Source organism: Chelonia mydas, chromosome 1 (genome assembly GCF_015237465.2).
Source record: "Chelonia mydas isolate rCheMyd1 chromosome 1, rCheMyd1.pri.v2, whole genome shotgun sequence".
Taxonomy (NCBI): Eukaryota; Metazoa; Chordata; order Testudines; family Cheloniidae; genus Chelonia; species Chelonia mydas.
Window position 1 is genome coordinate 41,524,236 of NC_057849.1, and position 6,126 is coordinate 41,530,361.

A 6,126-nucleotide genomic window follows, 5' to 3' on the forward strand; every position below is an offset into this window, starting at 1 on the left:
TGACTTAATATAGCTTTGAAACTTTGCTGTGCAGCAGAAAAATGCTGCTTTTAACCATCTTAATTTAAATGAAACTAGCAAAGAAGTAGTTTCCTTACGTGTCAAATCTTGTTTATTAAAATTTGCCTTTATTTTTTAGTAGTTTACGTTTAATACAGTACTATATTGTATTTGCTTGTGTGTGTGCTGCTGCTGCTGCCTGGTTGTGTACTTCTGGTTGTGTACTCCTGGTTCCAAATGAGGTGTGTGTTTGACTGGTCAGTTCATAACTCTGGTGCTCGTAACTCTGAGCTTCTACTGTAGTAAGAATCTGCCTTAGCCTTGAACATTTCACTAGTATGATAGCTCTGTGCAGAGTTTTATAGAGTCATAGACTTTAAAGCCAGATGAGACCATCATGATTATCTAGTCTGATGTCCCACACATCACAGGCCACAGAACCTTATCCAGCCACTCTCGTAGTAGGTCCATAACCTCTGGCTGAGTTACAGAAGTCCTAAAATGTTGATTTAAAGACTTCAAGGTACAAAGAATCCACCATTTACTCTAGTTCAAACCAGCAAGTGACCTGTGCCCCATGCTGCAGAGGAGGGCAACCCCATCCCACTCCTGCACCCCTGGGTCTCTACCAATCTGACCTGAAGGAAAATTCCTGCCCAACCCCAAATTTGGCAATAAGTTAGATGATAAGCATGTGGGCAAGATCACCCTCCAGATACCAGGGAAAGAATTCTCTGTAGTAACTCAGAGCTTTCCCCATCTAGAATCCCATCTCCAGCCATTGGAGAAATTTGCTAACAGCAGTTACAGATGGGCCATATGCCACTGCAGGCAACCTCATCGTACCATCCCCTCCATAAACTTATCAAGCTCAGACTTAAAACAAGTTAGGATTTTTGCCCCCACTACTCACCTTGTAAAGCTGTTCCAGAACTTCACTCCTTTGATGATAAACTTTCATCTAATTTCAAGCCTAAATTTGTGATGGCCAGTTTATATCCATTTGTTTTTGTGACAGCATTGGCCCTTAAATAACTCCTCTCCCTGACTGATGTTTGTCCCTCTGATATATTTACAAAGAGCAATCATATCTTCCCTAATCCTTCATTTTATTAGGCTAAACAAGTCACGCTCCTTATGTCTCCTCTCATAAGGTTGGTTCTCCATTCCTTGGATTGTCCTAGTAGCTGTACTCTGCACCTGTTCCAGTTTGAATTCATGTTTCTTAAACACGGGAAACCAGAATTGTACGCAATATTCCAGATGAGGTCTCTACAGTGCTTTTTATTATGGCATAAACCTTCTCTAGCTCTACTGGAAATCCCTTGCCTGATGCATACTAGAATTGCATTAACCTTTTTTACAACCACATCACATTGGTGGTGCATAGTCATCCTGCCTTTCTCGTCCTCTATCTCTTCCAATTGATACATCCCCAGATTATTGCCAAAATTCTTGTTGTTAATCCCTAAATGCATGACCTTGCACTTCACACAATTAAATTTCCTAACATTTCTATTACTCCAGTTTTCATGGTTGTCCAAATCTTCTGTATGATATTCTGGTCCAGCTCCATATTGGCCATACCTCCCAACTTTGTGTCATCTGCACATTTTATTAGCACACTCCTACTTTTTGTGCCAAGGTCATTAATGAAAATGTTAAATATAGTTGGTCCCAAGACCAATCCTTGAGGAACTCCACTAATAATCTCCTTTCAGCCTGACAGTTCATCCTTCAGTATGACCTGTTGTAGTCTGCCCTTTAATCAATTCCTTACCCACCTTTCGATTCTCACATTTATTATCATCTTCTCCAATTTAACTAATAATTTCCCATATGTAACTGTATCATGCTTTACTGAACTACAGGTAGATTAGGTCTACTGCATTTTCTTTGTCTAGAAAATTGGTTTTCTTCTCAAGGAGATCAGCTTGGTTTGGCATGATCTACCTTTTGTAAAACTAAGTTGTATTTTATCCCATATTGTATTTTAAGCCTGCCTAGTTGTTTCTGGGTTGTTCTTCCCAGTGACTTGTATATAGAACTTGTCTGAATATTTTCAACCAAACTTCATTTCATCTAATATTGTTTTCTTTAAGGCAAAACCATTCATGGAGACATTTCAGTTTTGATGAAGAGTTTGTTGAAAAGATTTGGTTTGGGGGAGACAGAGAGAATATCATACTCTATAAACTGGTGGTTAGAACACTGGCATTGAAGGGTATATTTGCAAGCCCCCAGAAGTGAATATCCCAGCCCAGATTGCCAGACGTGGGCTATCAGGGCTCATGCTAGCTCTCTAAAAATAGCTATGTAGATAGCGCATTGTCAACCTGGGCAGGGAGTCTTGCTGCTGTGGGCTGTGTAGACATATCTGGAGAGATCCAGGTACACGCCCATGCTGTACCTGATTCAGGGAGCTCTGGCATGAAAAATTCTTCTCTGACTCAGGCAGAGCAGGGACTTGATCCTGGCTCTCCCACATTCCTGCCCAATGCCCAACCACCAGGTCACGTACACACACTCACCTTCCTGGACATTTTGACTCCTCTTTTTCAATCGCAAACATCAGGTGTCACATGTTTTGACACAATTCCATTTTCCTGAAATGTTCAAAAGAGTTTTGTTTGTTTGACTGTGGAAAGGAAGCAAATTATGAAACCTTGAAAGTGGCTGTAGAATGGAATGATCAACCTTCCATCTGCCCTGCTGTTATAATGGCGCTTTAGTTTCAGCTCTGCATTTTTCAGTTTGGGACGAGGTAATTTGCTCCAATGATCAGGAAGTTTCTGTTGGTGAGAGGAGGAAGTGATAGATGCAGATGAGGCTTTTCATTTGGTATTACATTTTTTCTCTCTTTTGCCTAAAGGTGCGGGGATGATGATGTGATTCAAACTGCGTGGAGTGTATGTTGCGTTGGTTCATGCAACATTATAAATTAATCATCCATTTCTGTATATTTAATGCAGGAGAATGCACCTAGGCAGGTGAGAAATATTTTCAGGTAAGATGTGAAATGAAATGCAGAGCTGATGATGAAGTTAGACAGAGAAGGCTTTTCCTGATGGTAGTAGTTGCAGAGGAGAAAGATCTTAAACAGCAGTGGTATACTAGTGTAGTCAGATAAAGAGGAAGTTATTGCGCTAGGTAATACAGAGGGTCTTCAGAAGATATAGAGAATGGAGCAAGAAGATATGGAGGCATGGATGAGGACTGCAGCTGAGGTGACCTGCTGTGGAGGTGATAGACACATATAAATGTAAGAAGTGGAGGGAGAAGGAGAAGATTTACAGGTCAAGGATGACACCAAGGCCATAGATTTTTGGCAGAAGGAGGTGGAGGCAAAGCATAATAGAATAGAAACAGAATGGAAAAAGCACAAGTTTACATGGTCAATGCAGGCAGAGAGGGTCAAGAGGGACGAGTATTGATGCGCAGTGGAGATATCATGGTGAAGAACGTAAACAGAAATCTGGAGAGACAGGTAGCTAATTTCATTAGTGTAACCATTGTAGCTGAGATTGATAAAATGACAAAGGGAGAGAAAGGAAGACAGAAAATAGTAGTATCTTACAGGATGCCAACAGAGGTCTTGGACTGCACTTGTTTGCACTCCACCTGTTCGAGGAGGAGTGACAAAGTTTGGGTTGTGAGAGTAGGATAAGAGTAGGGTGACTAGATGTCCCGATTTTACAGGGATAGTCCTGATTTTGGGTTTTTTTTTCTTATATAGGCACCTATTACCCCCACCCCCTGTCCTGATGTTTTTCACTTGCTATCTGGTCACCCTAGATAAGAGGCACTTTGTACAGCTGTTGAGGCATTCCAGGATTGCTACTTAATGGTGAACAGTGTACTGAGGGCAAGGAGAATAAGGAAGATTCCTTCACAATACAAAGAGGGGCTGCTACTGCCCTGTAGCTCCACATCTTTATCTGTGACTATAACAGTCATAAGAAAGTGTCCAAATGAGAATTTTTGCATCTATTAAGGAACTTTTTTTTCTGGGGAAAGTAACTTCTGTCTTGGCAAGTAAGTATTCACTGTAATTTTGGTTCCTCTCTTATCAATGAAGAGGAAGGTGTGTGTAAATGAATTGGCCGCCCCCATGCACTCTCTCTTGGCTGGAGTGCCTCTGCATTGTGTAATGCTGACAGATCCTAGTCGTCAGCGGGCAGGATCGAATCTGGGACTTATGGAGCTTAGTGCATGAGCCAAAAGCCAACGGGCTGTTAGCTAGGGCTGTAGAGCAGACTCATTTTATCTCTCTCTTGAAGTGGTCTTGGTGCCACTAGAGGGGACACACCCAGGAGGTGTGTGAGTTCCATACTTCCCCTAGCTGAGGAAGCACGTCCCAAGCTTCAGAGACTTCCCAGTTGGAATCCAGGACGAGCCCCCACTTGTAACACCAACAGACCCCAGTTGTCAGTGGGCGGGATCAAACCTGGGGCCTTTGGAGCTTAGTGCATGAGCCTCTACTGCATGAGCTAAAAGCCAAGTGACTGTTAGCTAAGGCTGTAGAGCACACTCATTTTAGCTCTCTTTTTAAGTGGTCTCGGTACCACTAGAGGGGACAGAACACCACTCCCAGAAGTGTGTGGGTTACAACTGCACTGCCCTTTATTCTCCCTCTTCCAGGCCCTTTTCCAGAGACTTCACACACTTGATCATCCAGTCACCATCTTTGTTGGGGTCTGGGTTTATTCAGATAACTCAAAGTGGCCCAAATCTGTCCTGAGGCTTGGCTCTGTCCTCAGAGCCTGGATGAACAAAAGGGTTCCTTCATAGATTCCTTTTTAATGAGTTCTTAAGAGGTGACCCACCCTGGGATTCAGCTTGCAGCTGCTCTGCTCAGAGTTGGCTCCCCTGTAGACTTCCCAGAGTCAGCCCTCTTACAGAGCTGCTTCAGCTCTCTTATAAGGAACCAGCTGCTTGAGGTCCCCTCCCTGCACCAGGTGTCTCTGCTTAGCTCATTTAACAAGCCTGCTCCAGGCTTCAAGTCTTCGGCAGGCAGCTCCCTCATTCCCTCTTACTCCCTTTGCTCTCTGTGTGATACCTCCAGAGCTTCAGGATATGGTTTCCTGATTAGACTATAATTGATCTTTAGTTGTTCCATCTCAAAATTATTTCTATTGTTTCCACATGATTGCCTCCTCCCAGCTCCTAGCAGTATCCATTATTCTCTTGAATCACAGCAACCCTTAGCAGTTATGTAGCTTTTTGTATTTTCAAGGCACTGGCTGCACATTATAGATTTAGGTTCAGAAATGCTTCAGCTTAGAGACGCTTTTGGAATCATTAGTAGTGAAATTCATGTTTCAAACTTCAGCCTGCAACATCTTTTTTCAGAAGTTTTAATGCTAACTACAGTTTTATGGTCATGTTCTCATTGATAGATTCTGTGTGTGGATGTGTGTAACAGACAGAGAGCGAGAGAGCACACACAGAAATCATGGAGCATTTGATAATTCTATTCCTGTTTTCTTACTCCATGGCTATCACCATAATTCTGAGTGCTTTACTATAAACACTATCATTAACGTTCAGAAAGGAAGTCTGTTAAAACCTTTGCTATCACTTGCTCTTAACTTTTTTTAAACATTCTCGTTTGAGGTTCCTTCCATGCTTGGCTCTCAGTCCAGAAATGATTTTTCTTTTCTTTTTTGGGATCATTTGAGGAAAATCTCTACCACTGTTTTGTGAGTAATGTGTACATTTGGGCTATTAGTTGAAAACATCATAGGTGCGGGGGAATGGCTGGTTGTGTTGTGTCTTATACTCAGATTGTAAGCTCTTTGTACAGGAACTGCCTGCCTTTTTTGTTCTGTGTTTGAACAGCACCTAGCACAATGTGGGCCTGGCCATTACTCGGGCTCCAAGGTGCTTTGGTAATATAAATACATAAGTCAGCTGTCAAAACATTTTTATTTTTCCCTGAACATTTTTGCAAATTGCTTTTTGTTTTGTTTGTTGACACACATCTGAGGCACAATTCCACCCCTTCGTCTCTTCACTCTGCGGGGAGGGGAATCGTTTACCAATGGCCCATTCCAGCAGAAAATTACAATACACCCTAGACTGGTCAGTGGTGTGTGGGGGTTATGGAGCCGAAGCTCCATCCAC